Genomic DNA, 19519 nt, shown 5'->3' on the forward strand with positions numbered 1-19519 from the left:
AAAAATTCATACATTTTTAAAAAGGCTCATCGATTTAGAAAAAAAGTTCATCAATATTGATAAGAAGATCACAAATTTTAAAAAATTAACCAATTTTGAGAAAATATTCACAAAATTAAAATAAGTTTATTGATTTTTAGAAAAAGCGAAATTGAAAAAGTTTGCACATTTCAAAAGAAAAAGGAAAAAAAAGAAAAATAAAACCCGAAAAAAAACTGTTTGAAAAAACGAGAAAAGAAAAGGAAATAGGAAAAAAGAAAAAAGAAAAAGAAAGGAAGAAAGGAGAAAAGTGCGATAGAGGTATTTAATAACATCAATTCAGGTTGGCTCTTTCTTTATCACATGAATCCTGCCATTGCTTGTATTTCTTTTTGCGATATAAAATATATAAAAACACGAGCATTATTTGAGAGTGACAATTAAGGAGGTCAATATCCTACTCGACCAAATGTCATCAACATATTATCATTATTCATCAGGAAAAAGAAGCATGCAGCAGCGTTTGCCTGCTCTCCGTTCAGTTCCGACGACCACTAGGTGGGATACCACAGTACGTGCACTGGCATCCGTCGGAAACGCACTCGCCCACCGAGGTGCCGCTGATGCGGTGCTGGCAGTACTCCATGCACTTGTCAGGATTGCATATGCCGGGGATGGTTGGGAGCACCTTGCAGTCCATGGGGGTCACCGTCGCAGTGGCGCCACCGCCGTTAGCCGTCACCACCTTTGTCACCACATCTACGGATCGAACAGCGCACACAGAGAAGTTAGCGCGAGGCATATATATTACTCCAGTTTGTGTTACTTGAAAAGTTGAAACTAATAACGCACATAGATATGCCAACGTGAGTCGGTGAGTGGATATGCATACCTGAACAGAGCACCACAATGGCGAGGGCTAGTAGCATCGTGTAGAATGGCCTCATCCTGACTTCGCGAGCTTGTTTGGGGAGTGCTGAGAGACCTAGCGAAGGTTACAGACTGCTGGGATGTGTATTATTCAGCTAGTGGTTGCCGGACGAGCTACCTGCCTTCGCATGGTTGTTTATAATGCAAAGAACGGGCATGCTATTTTTGGAAACAATTTAGTTCGAGGCTTTAGATGGAATGTAATAAGTACTCCCTCCGTAAAGAAATATAAGACTAAACGCTCTTATATTTTTACAGATGGAGTACTTCTCAAAAAGAAAGGTGTAATGTAATTAAGGGTGGCAATCATGTATTTTTATCGACTGCATATCCGTACTTGTAGTTAGAGTACTAAATTAGTAGTTTTCCACACAAGGAGTAACAAATAATTATTTGTTTGAATAAAATTGCAAGTAATCAAGGAAGGCCTTTATGTGGTCACCAGGATATGCATAATACTCTATATATGCACACCTATATATAGATAATAATAATGTATGCATTTATAGTGTTCCCAAAAAAGTATGAATTCATTGTTTGCCAAAATGAAATGTGTATACTGTGGAAATTACATTTACGCCTTTTGTCAGGGAAATCAAAGCATCAGAACATTTGAACGTTGGTGCACAACGGCGTTTAACACATGCTAAGGCAAACACCCAACTGTTCATGATGCAACAATGTTCATTCACCTTCGAGGATCAATTATAGTTCTTCTCGAAGGACCATGAGGGATCCACTCATCCTTCCACATGCCTATACTGTTACTATCATAGACACGCCAACATATGACCTTTTTTGACAGTTTTGATCCCTTCACATATGCTCTGCCGTGTATAGGAGCTACCTTTTTCGCCTCTGCATTCAAAGGGTCTCCAGAAGGGTACTATCTTTCTCGTAGCACTATAGCACAAAGAGAATCTACGTTCTCGATTAATCACCACGCCCGTTCAGCAAGCAGAGCAAGGTTGAGGCAATGTACTCCCCCCATTTCTTTTTACTTCACATATAAGATTTGATCAAAGTCAAACTACATAAAGTTTGACCAAATTTATATGAAAAAATATGAACATCTACAATACTAAAACTATACAGTATGAAAATACATTTTGTTGTGCATCTGAAAATATTGATTTCATATTGTCAATGTTTATATTTTTTAATATAAAGTTAGTCAAACTTTACCAAGCTTGACTTTGATCAAACCTTATATGCAGAGTAAAAAGAAACGGAGGGAGCATATCTCTGAACCCCATACCACTACTCATTTTTGGAATGTACATTTTCACCATGATATACAATGCATCTTTTTCCGGTGTGTTTGCCATCACCCCACCAATATTGTGACATCATGTCGCGGAGCCTTTTCGGGCCCCCGGAAGCCTCTCATCACACTCCCAACCAACAAACCACACACCTCACGCCAACCCAATGCACAGGAAGCGTGGCACGCATATATCTCGGAGCATGCAATGGGTAGCTAGTGGTACGGTACATTTTCTTTAGGGAAGCGGTACGGCACAATTGGTCTCTCGATAACAGGATCTACAACCATTCATGTATCTTCGACGCCTGTTCCTCAAAACAGACATCCTAAATATTTGCCAACACATTCGGATGTGCCCGCAGACAACGCTAATAGAGCTAGCCATCCAACCTTGTGCATCAAATGTCTGTCCAAGGTCCGGCCTCCTTAGTTTGACACGCATATATAGATCAATGTAGCAATTTAATATGAAGTGCAAATATATGCAATTATAATCAAACACTTCGGATGTGTCAAATGTTAAACTTGCAAGTTTGGCTGTCCGTGCAGAAAACCTCATTTTTTGTCTCCCAAACACTCACCACAATGAACGCACGCATGCACACCCTACCTCTGTGAGCACGTATGAGAGACTGAGCCGTCAAACCATCTTGGGATTGACGAAGTCGCCATAGATGCCTTCATAGTAGATGGAACATCTTTTTTCACTGAATGCACATCGTCGGAAGGCCTGAAAGAAATACAAAAAATGCGAGCACCCATGTCAAGTCTAGGATAACCCTGATGGGCTAGGGATATCACTGTCCTCTTAACCATCCAATCACATGTTGGTTCGCACTTTGCCTGTGTTGTTGGTGCGCAAGAAAGATAACACCTGGCGATTTGCGTCGACAATAGGCAACTGATGGCAGTGACAGTGAAAGACAAATTTCCCATGTCGATTGTTGACAAACTCCTGGACGAATTGGACGGCCCAACATTCTATACCAAGTTAGATTTGCGCCCTGGGTACCATGAGATACAAATTGCTCCAGGAGATGAACCAAAGTCCAAAGACAGCATTCCGCACTCACCACAGAAACTTTGAATTCAAGGCAATATACCATTTGGTCTCACGGCTGCACCTGTAACCTTTCAACCAGCCATGAATGTGGTATTTTCACCCTTGCCGCGTCGTTGCGTGCTAGTATCATTATAAAATATTTCTCCGCAAAAAAGAAATCATTACAAAATATGTTTTTATACCATATATAATTGATATAGTGTAGACTTTATCATGAATATTCATGGATCTATGAAACATAAAAACGTTTGACTCAAGGAAAACCTAAAACTTCAAATAATTTAAAATGGTGCAGGTATTATGTGTTTAGATGCAAATACGTGTGATCATAACACCCGGAAAAACGGAGTAGGAGGAGTTGTACTCATTTGTCTACCCAACGCTCGACACAAACTAGAAGAATATAAATCACCACATGGTATTGTTACTGAAAGTGAAAAAAAGTGATTTTGGAACAATTGTCTGAGATAAAAATAGGATTCTGTTGAACAACTATCATGATCTCGTCTCAACGCATATACAAAAACAGGAGTGTTATTTGAGAGTGGCAGTGAAGGAGGTCAATATCCTACTCGACCAAAGGTCATCAACATATCATTATTCATCAGGAAGAAAGAAGCATACAGCAGCGTATGCCTGCTCTCTGTTCAGTTTCGACGACCACTAGGTGGGATAGTGCAGTACATGCACCGGGATGATTTCAAGAAAAAATGAATTGTTTTTTATTCACTTATGGGTGGCATAGTGGGTAATTTATGACAACTTTGAGGGCAATTACGATGACATATGACCAGAAGCGATAGCTGCTTTATTATTAGGAAAAAACATTTGACTCAGGACAAACCTAAAACTTCAAACAATTTGAAACGGTGCGGGTATTATGCGTTCATGATGCAAATACATGCGATCATAACACCCGGAAGTAGGAGGAGTTGTACTCATTGGTCTACCCAACGCTCGACACAAACTTGAATTTTATAAATCACTACATGGTATTGTTACTGAAAGTGAAAAGTGTGATTTTGGAACAACTGCCTGAAATAAAAATAGGATTTCTGTTGAACAAATCTCGTCTTAACACATATACAAAAACAGGAGTATTATTTGAGAGTGACAGTGAAGGAGGTCAATATCCTACTCGACCAAAGGTCATCAACATATATTAATCATCAGGAGAAAAGAAGCATGTAGTGTTGGGAATATGAGCAAATTACTACGAGATTTAATCCGAATAAACAGAAAATAAATCATGATAGCACTAGCAGAGATTAAACTAATCATGCGAACTAGCATAGTAGATGAACATATCACATCTAGGGCACATACTAGAAATATGAATTCTACCACGATCTCAAACAAGAAGGATAGCATCACATACGGTGCAGCATGAGCAGCACCGCCGGCGTTGAGGTTGTCGGCCATGTCGTTGAGGATAAGGATGCCGAGGTCGGAGAAGAAGTCGTCATTGGCGAAGTCGTCGCTGCCAGCAGTCGCGTGAGTGCGCTCCCCAAAAATCGGAGTACGTGCCGAGTAAATGCGTCAGCTCAGGTCTTAGGACATAGAACATATGTTGTACTAGAGACTCACAGATGACATATCGCTGTGTCTCATAGTTGGGTCTGTCCGACTTGGACCTTATCTCGACTCGGATCCGACTACGTCGAATCCGACCAGATCCTTCCAAGTCCATATTATCCGGTTAGCATCCAATGCTCCATGGCTAGTGAGACCAAGCCATTGACCGTGTCATATGCTAGTCTAGTTGGCTGCGCGTCCACACAACCCTTTTGACTAGGGACCTTTTAGGACAGTCATCATACAATGCATAGTCCACAAACAAGTCACGTACTTGCTGATACACACCATTGATAATGTCCAAGGACTATCTTTATTCATAAACACATAGGAAATATCATCATACATGATTGCCTCTAGGGCATATCTCCAACAGTCTCCCACTTGCACTAGAGTCAATCAAATAGACATCGAATGCCCATAGCTCTAACGTGCCCCTCATGCTTGGGTTGTGGAAGCAGCTTAGTCAACGAATCCGCAACATTTGCATCCGTGTGAATTTTGCATAACTCTACATCACCACTCTTTACGATCGTTCATATCAGGTGATATTTCCGATCTATGTGTCTGACCTTGTGATGATTCCTCGGCTCCTTGGCTTGTGCGATGGCACCAGAATTATCACAATAAAGGTCCAACGGTTTTACCGAGGCTGGGAAAATACCAAGATCATCCAGAAAGTTCCGGATCCAAACACCTTCCTTTGCAGCTTCACAAGCCGGAATGTATTCGGCTTCTGTAGTAGAATCGGCACTCATATCTTGCTTGGAACTCATCCAGCTCACTGCTCCTCCGTTCATGACGTACACGAATCCGGACTGTGATCGACAATCATCTCTGTCGGTTTGGAAACTAGCATCAGCGTAACCCCTTACGACGAGTGAGGGAGTCCTGGATTAGGGGGTATCCGGACAGCCGGACTATAACCTTTGGCCGGACTGTTGGACTATGAAGATACACGATTGAAGACCTCGTCCCATGTCCGGATGGGACTCTCCTTGGCGTGGAAGGCAAGCTTGGCAATACGGATATGTAGATCTCCTTCCTTGTAACCGACTCTGTGTAACCCTAGCCCCCTCCGGTGTCTATATAAACCGGAGGGTTTAGTCCGTAGGACACAATAACAACAATCATACCATAGGCTAGCTTCTAGGGTTTAGCCTCTCTGATCTCGTGGTAGATCTACTCTTGTACTACCCATATCATCAATATTAATCAAGCAGGAGTAGGGTTTTACCTCCATCGAGAGGGCCCGAACCTGGGTAAAAACATCGTGTCCCTTGTCTCCTGTTACCATCCGCCTAGATGCACAGTTCGGGACCCCCTACCAGAGATCCGCCGGTTTTGACACCGACATTGGTGCTTTCGTTGAGAGTTCCACTGTGCCGTCGCCAGAAGGAAGGATGTCTCGTCTCGTCTTTAAAGATGGTACTACTGTTGGGGAGCTTTGGCTGTCACTACAAGAAATATGTCAACTTATGACCACCACTATTGGTCACTGAATGGTCACAAATTTCCATTTATGACCTTTTTGTGACCAAAAACATAAGGTCAAAAGCTGGGCGTCGTAAACTGACTATAGCAACCTTTCTTATGGAATGGTCGCAAACGTTTATGACCAAAAAAAGGTCGTAGATTTAACGACCAACTGTTTTGGTCACTAGCAATTCGACCACACCATGTCAGATCCACCGTGGCAAGCTGACGTGGCAGACTTACGACCAAATGAAAAGGTCGTAAAATAGAATCAGCCCGGTCCATTTCAGCCGTCTTGATGGGCCAAGCCCAATAATTCAGCCCATTTAATTTTTTTTCTCTTTATTTTGCTTATCTGCATGGACCTGGCCCAATAATTTGGCCTTTTATTTTCTGGGAATGGAGCCTTTTTCTGATGATTTTTTTATATTCCACTATTGTTTTGGGCCACATCCTTTTTAGTCTAGTTCGAATTTGGGCCTTGGCCTTTTTATTTTATGTTATGCAGCCTTTTATATTTTTTTTCTTACAGTCATTTCTTTTTATAGGCCCAAGCCTTTTTGGTCTAATTCTTGTTTGGGCCTTGGCCTTTTTAGATCCCAGGTTCTCATTTTGCATAACTATAAACAGAAAGGCCCAGGTGCACAAGTGATCCACAAGCCCATGTGCACAAGTGATCCACATAACTTCACAGAAAATAAACAAAATGATCCACAAGTGATCCAGGTTCACAAGATCACATAACTTCACAGAAAGGCCCAGGTTCACAAGTGATCACATAACTTCACAGGATCCATGTGCTCTAGTTTAAACAGCAAAATGCAACAAAATGCAACAGCTCTCAGCTCAGCTCCCAGGTTCACAGGTTCAAAATGCAACAACTACCTTAGCTCAAAGACAAAGAGGTTCATAGCACAGCCATCAAACTACCTTAGCTCCAAAGAGAGCCATCAAGTGGGCTAACTTCTCTTCCTGTTCTTGAGACTTCTTGCGCAGCAGCTCAAGTTCTTGTAGGAATTAAGGTGGTGGTATATTGGCACCATCAATATATTAAGCTGGTGATGTCAAGTGAGCTGCAAGAGGACACAACACCGTTAAGCACAGTTGGTCAGACCATATTGACACGAATCACAAATGTTGGCACCCAGTGTATACTATATAAGTGCTGGTATATTTTTACTACCAAAACCATCACTAATGTGCATGCGTGCTTGGTTTATAAGCTTCATCCATATGGTTGGCACCATCACTGCATATTGTTGCTACCGATGTACACAAGTGTGCACATACACAGCATGCTGCATGCATACGCGCGCATGCCAGTATAAGCTGCATCTCGATGCTTTTCATTGATGATCAAGAGATTATAATATTTTAATAATCCACATAGCTACTCCTACCTAGGTAGCTATACATAGGTGTACTAGCAGCCAACCCAAAGGCGAGTTGATCATTAATAAAACATACACTAGGTAGCCAGCTATGTCCTATCCTAGCAGCAACAATGACTTTTGTTTGTCATGCGTGTAAAGAAATGCATGCATTTCCAGTAAATATAATGTATGCATGCTGCCATTGGCCTAGACCACACTAGAAGAAAAATGCTGCAGCGACCATTGGCCTAGACCACAAGGGCAAACATGATATTGCATCCCATGAGGCATGGAGGAGGATCTCTTACCATGACCATAGCAGCACTTCATCTTCACCTTGTCATCCTCACCGTTTTTGCATAGACTTCTCCTGGAGCCGCTCAAAGGCGTTTCCAGCTTCCCGCTCGTCGACTTGCCGTGCTTGCGCCGGATCCGCTGCTCCTTGATTGAGTTCCACAGCTTCTCCACCGCCTCCCGCTGCCGGGCGTGAACCGCCCCATGCTGTCGTATGCATGCCGCCCCAGGATGTCGATGGTCATCTGCGTCCTGACAAAACCAAGCCACAGCAAACTAAATTTCTGACAAAACCAAGCCACATTGAACTGAATTTTAGAACAATAGACAAAATATGTGGCATGCATATACATGGGGCGTGCACAGGTCTGTCAGAGGACTCACCACGGTATCCTGTAGCGCCGAGCAGCAGTCTCGAGGCACTTCAGGAGGGCTTCACGCCGTGACTTCATCGTTATCATCGTCCACTGTTGCCACTGCCAGGGCTGAGATGGCATCTTTGATCTTCCCTACAGCCTTTGAATACTACAGAATAAGACACCGGTCCATTAGTGCAAAATACACAAGCCAATTAAGCATGTTCCTCCAATATTATGCAATCTCAGATGCAAACAGGTAACAACACCTATTTATATGCATAAACTAAGATTTTCTAGCAATATAGATGGCAGCACAGTTGACCTTGAAGGGCAGTAAGAAATTTCATCATCTTATCATTGGTCCGAGAATCAATATAGTGTAAAATTTCTGAGAAAAAAGATGCATTTTTTAGAGACAAGATAGTGTACAAGAACAAGACACGGTCTGTAGATTAGCCAAAGTGAGATGGGTATGAGGTTACAACAGTAACATGATGACACACATTTGAGGTTACAGTACTTCCCTCACATCTCATAGCTAATATATGACCATCACCGACGACCATAAACAGTGGTTTTAGCCCCAAGCCACCAGCTCACCAAAAACAGCAAGACAAGATGGCTTGGGGCTAAAACCAGTAATCAATCGTCTACACGTATATATCTAGTCAATAAAATATCTACTACACAAGTGCATACAGTACTCAACATCTACTACAAGTGCATACAGTACTCAACATTCACTCAAAGTATGTTGTGCAGGATCACACCATTCCATTTTCAATCAAAGTACAATAGTACATCACATTTTTGGATGATCACCAAAGGCAAAACTGCTCCTGACTATGATCATCAACATCTACTACTGCTAACTACTCCATGTGCAATCCTACTTTGCACTAAAACTTCCTCACCCTCCATTCACCCTGTTCAAGCAGTACTGTAGTAAAACTACTCCTAATGCTACAGCAGTTAACAGCAAGTTAAATTACTGTGATGTGCAAAATTTACAGTAAATACTCCACTGAATATTACTGAAACTTAACATAAGTTCACTAAGCCTTTTCAATTTCAGAATATACAAGTCAGAAAATAAGCTTGCAAGCAAGTTTATGTAACCAGCAGCGCTGCTTGCTCCCTTGGTCTGGCTCCTTGCTGTGCGGGATGACTGAGACTCGGATGCAGAGCGAGCTCCCTGCAAATGACATATTGTATCAATGCTTTGCAGCAACAAATATACATCAAATTCCCAGCATGTTCAGCAGTACATCAAATTTCTTAAGAATATTAGCATTACAAATTCAGTAATATATAAAGCAAGTTGTTGACTAGGGCTTCGGGCTTCTTCGAATGTCTTCAGCCCAGAACTCCTGTAAATGAGAGGAATAGTCACATGTTTATAGTCTTAATATAAGCAATATTTGCTAACAACAAAACAGAACAATTAATCTAAGAACCATGCAAGAACCTAGGTGTCCAAATCAGATTATGCAACATTGATTGACACTAAAGACATAAATAGTCACCAGATGGGCATCAAATCATCACAATAGTTTCTCGACAGATGATAAAAAAAGAACAGAATGTAGATGGCAGTGAGTTAAGCAAGCACCACAATAACAGAAACATGTTGTCAGTGGACTGGATGGTAACACAAACATCTACTCTGCCCTGCTGTAACAAACATGTACTTGACTCCTTACATACACCAGTGCAAGTGTTTTTCACATGTTACTACTTGATTCGACTTTATACATATAAATATACATGACAATAAACTTGCATAAAGAGGCGTCTAGTCTAGCATCAGACTAACTTACTGGTGTGCACTACTGTTGTCATCATGATAAATTGATATGCAGGGGAGAAGCAACAAATCAGTTCCAAATTGGTGTGCACTACTGTTGTCATCATGATAAATTGATATGCACTGCTGTCGTTGCTGCTGTTAAACAAATCACTACTGCTACTCCTGAGAGCAATTCCTACTCCAACACAGAAAGTTTACTCCTAGGAGTATACTGGAAAAGTTTACTCCAGCAGACAAAGAGAAGAGAAGAGAGAAGAGAAAGAAAAACTTAACAGCAGTAACCAAGTCCTATACTACTGCAACCAGTACTGATGCAAGCTTAACAGCAGCAGCAAGTGCTATACTACTGCTGTCCAGAGTACACTTAAATGAAATAATTCATTTATTTTTAAAAGTACTGATGCAAGCAATAGACTACACAAAACCTTCATTAAAGGAGTACTCCAATTCATCTTTAAAACAGTTTATGCAAGCATTAAAGGAATAGTTTTAGTTATTTTTAATTAACTGGGAAAGTTTTAGCTAATTTTATTAAAGGAAAAGGTTTAGTTAATTTTAATTAAAAGAAGAGAAGAGAATAGCAGAGCAAGCAATGCTACTGCTCCAAGCTAATCTGACTGCAAATCAGAAATTACTGCAAGCAGCTCCATGAAAAGAAGTACTCCAAGCAGGCTACTCCAAGCAGTACAAATTTAATTAATGGAAAAGATTCACCTAGCAAGGTTTATTTGACATGGAGTAGTTTAATCGCTGCTCCAAAACAAGCAAACATGCTACTTATGCATGACAATATGTGTCAAAGATTTTCTGCAAGAAGTTACTCCTAATGCTACTGATGCAAAACTACTCCTAATGGACTGCTACAGCTATACTGCAAGAAGTTACAACTATACTCCATGTACTTCTGTCCAGAAGTTTTCCAATTCATCTTTAAAAAAATGTTCAAGCACTGACTGAAAAAGGAATGCAAAAAGAGATGCAGTACCCAGCTCTACTCCAGTGGAGAGCATCCGCCCAAAAGAAAACAAAGATAATGGCTGAAAAAATTACTCCAGTTTACACTCCTCTTTTAGCAGTACAAATTATAGCTAATGCAACATGATGGGAGCTGATGTCCAGGAGTATTTGCAAATGATATAGCATCATGGAGTAGGATAACATGTTTTAGCAGTACAGGTTATAGAGTAAGCAAGCAAGCAAGCAATCATGGGAGATAATGCTGCCAGTTAATATCAGCACATGATAAGACAAAAAGCATGGCATCAACACAAGCATCAACAGCATACTAACACCTAAACTGATACTAAATTGATGGAGTCCCATCCATCCATGAGAGAAGAAAGTGCCTTTGGTTGATAAAGAGAAGAGAACACTTCCGCTTGCTGGGATCAAGGTCATGGTGCCCTTGCAAAGCTGGTACACCATGATCTACATGCATACCAGCAAGTTCACCAACAATGAATCAGTCAAAATATGCGTGAGGTGCGCCTTGGCGCTCCCGGCCTTCATGTACCTGCCAAAAGACCCATTCAGAATTCAGATCACACCTACACACGGCGAACCATTCAAATTCGAACCAACTCAAAGCAGAGCATGCCTTGTGAAATATTTGTTTCCTAGAGGAGATATTAGTTTTAAACCTCACAATGTACAAAGATCACACCTACACTCATTGATGTAGGTCATGAGTAATCCTATGAGATAACTAGAAGAAAAACAGTGAAGGGAATCTGTAGTATAATTCATTCGGAACAATACTCAAGCCAGTCAGGTTAAGAAACATATGCATGAGTTTCATCTTTAGGATTAATAGAACAGGACAGATAAATTAATGTTTTTCTGAAACTATAAGAGACATAGCAGCACACATAATGTAACTATTCAAGTTTTCAACTATAAGAGACTATAGACTGTCAAATAAAGAACATCAGTTATAGAACTCTGTATCAGGTAGGCAGTAAGCATGCTTAAAAATCACATGGACATACCTATGCATATTTCCCATACTACATAAGTACTAAACAAACTAACAAGTGCTCACTTGAAAACCTTCCATGCACATGATTACGAGTGGTAAGAAAAATTGGTACTGAATTGAAAGCAATCAGGCAGTTCAGTACAGGCGCAAACTCGTTTTTCAGTTAGAAGCTCGCTGCCCTAAACAGTCAGGTAGTGCAGTTTTTAACTGAACCAAATTCAGTTTAGAGAACAGCCGCAGAAATCCAAAAACAGGATCACTGGACCGAGTAAACTGAAACTGCATAGCCGTCTAGTTTAGAGAACTAAAACTTAGCTAAATGAATTATTTACACTGCTAAATGAATTATTTAATCAAATGATTATTCACACTGCTAAATGAATTCCCTGTGTACACCCTTCAATATTAAATGATGATTGTACATGACAAAAACAAACACCGGTAAGGTGGAAGATATGAAGATCAAATCACAATTAATAACAGTACCAATAGGCAAAGATATGAAGAAGCAGTGTCAGATCAATTCATCAAGGAGCATCTAAGTATAGACAATTGTCAGACATCAGAATGCACGGCCACCGTTCATCAAGGAGTATAGACATGAACAAGGGGTATTACACACAACAGACTGACTGACACATGAAACTAGACGGCATCAAGAGTTCACTTACTCCATTACTAGGTGAGAAGGGAGGGGGTAAAAAGTACGACCTCATTCGCACTGTCAGGGGCAAGGAACAGGAAGTAGGGAACAAATATTTTTGCAGAGGGGGAGAGGGAGAGGGGGCACTCACTAACGATGGCCTGGCGGTAGGCCTGGACCACGGCCCTGCCGACGACGGCGCCGCCCATGACGAGGAGTTGCCCGAGGAGCCGTCCGGCCTGCGGAATCACCCATCAGCAGAGAGAATCAGCCACGCCGATGCGGTTAGGGATCAAATCGAGAGACGGATCGAAAGTCCAGCGCACGTACCATCTCCGGCGGCGGCGGAAACCCTAGGCAGGCGGGCGCGATTCTTGTGGGAGACGCGGGGCCCGTGAGGGGGCGGGGGCCGCGAGGGTGAGGCTGTTAGGTGGTGAGAGGGGCTTGACGCCGGCGGCAGCGGTGACGGCGGCGGCGAATCGCTCTCTAGCTGGCCGGTGGCTGAGACGGATTTGGCGTGGGCGAGTTGTGGGGGGAGGAGGAGGAGGAGGAGAGTCCGGGCCACGGCGGCGCCCCTCTCTCCGTTGCGGCGGTGCCTCTCTCTCAGTCTGGGGAGAAGGGGGCGGGGGCGGAGGCGGCGGCGGGAGTGGATCAGGGGAGAGGCGAGAGGGGGCGGCGACGATGGATCTGGGGAGGGGATAGGGTTTGGGTGGTTGGGCTGCCCCGGGGGTGGGGGTTCTTTTTCTTTCTTTCTATTTTTTTCTTTAGATAAATGGGATGGATAGATGGATGGATGGATGGATGGATGCCATGTCATCGATCCATGGCACAAACATTTCAACCAATAAGAACAAAGCTTATGTAATCGTGTTTTTCTATTTGTTTCTCTTGTATTTTTTGCATGAGGGTGCATTTTGAAATGGCATAATTTATTCAAAATATATCATACTTTGCATCAGAGTGCATCTTGGAATGGCAAACAATGTTGTCTAAGGAATTTTCCATTTTATTTACACGGAAAATTCATTTTCCATTTTTCGAGTGCCCGAAATGAGGTTTTTTTGTGAAGGACCTACCATATATTTGTTGCAAAATTATACCAAATCAGTTTTCTAAAATACTAGGACATATTTAATGCACAATTGACCAAATGGTTGGGTGTAAAATATTTTGATCCACCTCTCGTGAAAAAGACAAATTTCCGCCGATTCAGTTGGAAGCGGGTCAAATTTGAACTGCAGCTGCCTCATAGTTTGCTATTTATTTTTTCCAAAAATCATTTCTAGTTACATAAGGACCTATTTAATCAGAGAAACACCAACAAAATTCCAAGATTCAACCACTAGCTAGGAACGGTCATTCCCGCCGTTTTGACCGCATTTTGAAACGGGCATAAAAAATTCAAAAAAATTCAAAAAATTGGGAAACCTTTGCATTGTGTCATCATATGTGGCCAAGTTCCTAGGAAAAATAACAAACTTGTAATACGGCAATTATTATAAAAAAGTGTTCTCAGAAACGAGCTATCATGTGTGGAGATCACTGGGTTTCAAGCCAAATGATCAATCTTATGGCCACATTCATGGCATAGTTTGTTCAAATGATCTCATATTGTGCACAAGAGTGCATATTGGAATGGCAAACAATGTTGTCTAAGGAAGTTTTCATTTTCGTTGGACGAAAAAACCATTTTCCATTTTTCGAGTGCCCGAAAGGAGGTTTTTTGTGAAGGAACTACCAAATAATTGTTGCAAAATTGGACCAAATCATTTTTATAAAATACTAGGCCATATTTAATGCACAATTGACAAAATGGTTGGGTGTAAAATATTTTGATCCACCTCTCGTGAAAAAGACAAATTTCCGCCGATTCAGTTGGAAGCGGGTCAAATTTGAACTCCAGCTGCCTCATAGTTTGCTATTTATTTTTTCCAAAAATCATTTCTAGTTACATAAGGACCTATTTAATCAGAGAAACACCAACAAAATTCCAAGATTCAACCACTAGCTAGGAACGGTCATTCCCGCCGTTTTGACCGCATTTTGAAACGGGCATAAAAAATTCAAAAAAATTCAAAAAATTGGGAAACCTTTGCATTGTGTCATCATATGTGGCCAAGTTCCTAGGAAAAATAACAAACTTGTAATACGGCAATTATTATAAAAAAGTGTTCTCAGAAACGAGCTATCATGTGTGGAGATCACTGGCTTTCAAGCCAAATGATCAATCTTATGGCCACATTCATGGCATAGTTTGTTCAAATGATCTCATATTGTGCACAAGAGTGCATATTGGAATGGCAAACAATGTTGTCTAAGGAAGTTTTCATTTTCGTTGGACGAAAAAACCATTTTCCATTTTTCGAGTGCCCGAAAGGAGGTTTTTTGTGAAGGAACTACCAAATAATTGTTGCAAAATTGGACCAAATCATTTTTATAAAATACTAGGCCATATTTAATGCACAATTGACAAAATGGTTGGGTGTAAAATATTTTGATCCACCTCTCGTGAAAAAGACAAATTTCCGCCGATTCAGTTGGAAGCGGGTCAAATTTGAACTCCAGCTGCCTCATAGTTTGCTATTTATTTTTTCCAAAAATCATTTCTAGTTACATAAGGACCTATTTAATCATAAATACATGGTTTGGTGGCGATACGTCGAGGTTTGGGCGGTGGCCGAGGGCCCCAACTCTAGAGCGCGTAAACTCGCATGCCCGCCGTGTGGTCACCGCGCGGCCGTGACGTTGCCATGTGTTCTGCACGGCCTAGGCATGTCTAGTGGGTTGGGAACTCCCAAGGTTGGTGCTAGGAAGAAAATTACAATATAAGATTCTCACGAGGAGACCGATCGATGCTCAAACATGAATTAGCAGCCAAGTGTTTGATTAGCGGTACGGGAAATGCACATGGCCAATGGGCGTGAGTTTTGGATGAGGATGATCATTTACTAAGAAGAATGTCTTCAAAAATTTTGAGCTCAAAAGGAGGATCCTAGGTGGTACTTGCTTTGCAAAGTACCACGCTGGACAAAAATATGAATGTTGAAGCTGGGCTCAAAATAATGAATGGATTGAGCTGAAATTTTGTGGAGGATGGTTATTTGGGCATAGGAAAGCATTGTAGAAAATTGATACCATTTGGACATGCCAAAGTAGTACTTCCTTCACAATGCTCTTCTATGGATAGAAACTTGGGAAAACTAGTGAGAGAGATTGGATGAATGAAATGAGCTCAAAATTGGTGCAGGTAAGTTACATAGGTATGGTCATGCGCTGGTAAATTTTCAGATCATTTGGGTAAGCCTAGCTAGTACTTACTTCACAAAGCTTCTCTCGAGGTAGAAACTTTGGAAATTTCCCGAGAAAGATTTACTAGGAAAATTCAGCTGAATATTATCATGTGGCAATGATTTGGGTATGGAAGAGTGCCTGAAAAGTTTGAGGGTAATAGGAGGGGTCTATATAACACTTGCTTTGCAACGTGCCAATTTGGCCATAAAATATAAATTGAACCTGGGCTCACATAGATGATTTGACTGAGCTGCAATTTGTAGGAGGTGATAATTTGGGCATATGAAGGAACTGTATAAATTTCATGTCATTTAGAGATATAAAAAAGGTACTTCCTTCACAATGCTTCTAGGTGGACAAAAACTTTGGAAATTTGCCGAAGAAGTTTGCTAGGCAAATGGAGCTGAATTTTGTCATGCGGTAATGATTTGGATAGGAAAGAGTGCCCAAAAATTCCAAGGGCAATCAAGAATATATAAATAGCACTTCCTTCATAAAGTGTTGTTGTGAACAGAATAGGAAAATGAATATTGTTGAATTAGTTTTGAACTAGGCAAGGAAGGATTTTTACATATTTGATGAAGATATGCCCCAAAGAATTTATGAGATTTTTTTGGGAATTCTGGGAATGATAGAAATATAGGTTGCTTCACAACCTAGGGCAAAAACTGCCACATGGACATGACACATAGGCAAAACTGATGAGATGGCGCCTAGTCATCACAACCCACCACAATCTACAAGGCTATGACCATATATATTGGTCATTAACAACTAGAAATAAGGCAGCGGACTAGCATTGTTTGCTTTGTGACCATTTCGTGTAAGGAAATTACGACCTTTCTGACCAAAATGGTCGCAATGGTTTAGGGTTTGGAGCCCCCTGAACAGCTTTTGACCAATTGGTCTAAAATGGTCATAAATTTATGACCAATTCTTCGAGGGTCACTGACAGAAGGTCATAAGTTGACATATTTCTTGTAGTGTGTTGGCCAAACTCTCCAGCTAGGCGGTTTCATCATGACCGCCTGTTCGGCCGCCGCATCGACGATGACTTCTCGGGTCATGGAAAACAGCCTCCACGTCAAATCGGCACTCGCCGAACAGATGGATCCAATGGAGCTCGCTTCCTTAAACGAGCTCTTGGATCGCATCGCCGCCCTGGGAGTAGCTACGGACTATGATCGGATTGGGCTTAAACCCGATCAAAGGGAGATTAACTCTCCACCGGTCACCCATCATATTGCAGTGGTGGAGGAACAATGCGGCGACCTTTCCTCTATCTTGAGGACCAACTATGTCCGGATTCCCAAGCTCTCCGAGCCGGATGCCCGTTCGCGGGAGGACAACATCCAATCCCTGAACTTAGAGTTAGGCAGTGGGCCAGGATTATCGGGTAACACCCCGGAACCGGAACTTCCAAAATTAGAAACTCCTCGACCCCTGGATCCCAGATCGGGTAAGGGTTCGGATTCAATTCCACCCACCCACCCACCCAAACATAAGCGATCTTTCCCACATCAGGTAAGAGCCCCAGAAAACAGTACATCACTATTGGGCCAAATTCCTCCTTGCGATGAACAAGGTTAAGGACTATCACGAGGAAGATGCAATCCTATTTTTCTGCAATAATTGCACGGACAAGGGAATCCTTAATGCCATAGATCGCCATGAGATGACACGCTTCGCTGACTTGGCGTCTATAGTACGAAAATACTGTGCGATGGAAAGTGCCTGGAAAACCGAAACAAACTTTTGGGATAATCTGGCCCTGAATACAAACCTAGTCTGAAATAAAGGGTGCATTATCACAATACACCCGGGTCAACTACCAAAAAGCAAAAACTCTCTACAGGGCATGGAACCGTACTGGAGGGATGGCTCAACGGACCCTGCAAAATTCATAGTACAGAAGGCGCCACACCAACAAATAGCCTTATAGCAAGTTGGATACTCCGGCAGGTAGCCAAAAGTGGCGAGGATCTTCTCATCCCAGAGGCCACAGAGCACCATCCCAGGGATAACAATACGGTATTATCAGTCTTTGAGACCTTCGCATCAAATAATAGGCGAAAGAGAACGCTCCGCAGCCTTGCCGAAATCTACCATGTGGCAACAATAAATCCATGGAGTGACACGGCTATTACCTTTAATGCCAGTGATGAACCTAAGTTCCGAACAGCCCGAGCACCAGCTGCATTGGTCCTCAGTCCAATCGTGGACGGCTTTCGACTCACCAAGGTGCTCATGGACGGCGGCAGCGGATTAAACCTCATCTATGAGGAAACCCTTCAAAAATGGAAATAGACTGGAACCGCATCGAGCGAAGCAGCACAACCTTTAAAGGAATAATCCCCAGTCGAGAAGCGCGCTGTACAGGCAAAATCACACTAGATGTGGTGTTCGGCACGCCGGAGAATTACAGGTCCGAAGAGATTACGTTCCAAGTGGCCTCGTTCAATAGCGGATACCATGCCCTTCTAGGGTGGGAGGCGTTCACAATCTTCCAAGCCATACCCCATTACGGGTACATGAAACTCAAAATGCCCGGGCCCAACGGAATCATCACTCTCGCTAGCGATCCGGACATAGCACTCCGCGCCGAAAACAAGACAGCCGCATTGGCCCTCGAGGCATTCTCCGAAGCCCTCGCGGCCGAGGAACTGACTGCGCTGCGCTCCATGGTGGATAGGGACGACGTGATACTTGATAAGAGATCCAAGTATCATGCCATTTGTAGTTCGATTTGGGATTTGTTGACCTAGTTCATAGTGCGTGCTCATGGCGTTGGGATCTATCTCTGTTTTCCATGGTCATCGTAGGATCGACCCCGATAGAGCAGTTGGGATGGAATGTAGAATGGAAACCACACTTCTAGCTAGAGCTGGCACAAAAGCAACCAATACAGGATTCTCTTTTCCTTTTGTTGCTGACAATCAATGGACTTTTAATCAGTTTAGATCTACCATATGTGCTCAATATCCATGGGGTATATATGATGCAGTGGAATTCAGGTACCGGGACATTAACAAAACAACTTGGGTCCCTGTCCAGTGTGATGATGAGCTTGGTATCATGTTTGCAATACATGATTCTTTCCCTGCTAAACTAGAAATCAGTGTCATACAAAGGAAGAGAGGAGAGCCAGAGAGCAGAGGAACAAGATCTCAGTCTAGGTCTAGAGATAAAGGTAGGCCCAGCCAATCAAGGGGCAGGAAAAGAACAACTCATAGTAGAGGCAGCATCAGTTCCATGCAGGCACCAGGAACACCTACTGTAGAAGTTCCTAAGAATGCAGGTCCCTCTCATAGTAGAGATTCAGTTGACCCCTATACTGAAGAGGGACTACCAGATGATTGGCCAAGTGATGATGAGGATGAAAAGTTGTTTCCACAGTTTGTAACAAGGAAGAAGGGTAAGGACAAAGATGATGAGGGGGAAGATTATGTTCCACCCCCTGAAGGCATGTTTGCTAAGGCAG

The 19519-nt window shown here is 42.2% G+C and overlaps 1 long non-coding RNA gene across 1 annotated transcript; it reads right to left on the reverse strand.

Moving 5' to 3' along the window:
- Positions 1–277: 277 nt before the first annotated feature.
- On the reverse strand, positions 278–1012 carry LOC147957711 (uncharacterized). Its single transcript, XR_015609675.1, has 2 exons — positions 872–1012; positions 278–738 (listed from the first exon to the last, which is right to left on the reverse strand). It is a non-coding gene; the product is annotated as an uncharacterized LOC147957711 (long non-coding RNA).
- Positions 1013–19519: the final 18507 nt, after the last annotated feature.

The sequence above is a fragment of the Triticum urartu genome, chromosome 7A (genome assembly GCF_056163025.1).
Source record: "Triticum urartu cultivar PI428250 chromosome 7A, HENAU_Tu73, whole genome shotgun sequence".
NCBI lineage: Eukaryota > Viridiplantae > Streptophyta > Magnoliopsida > Poales > Poaceae > Triticum > Triticum urartu.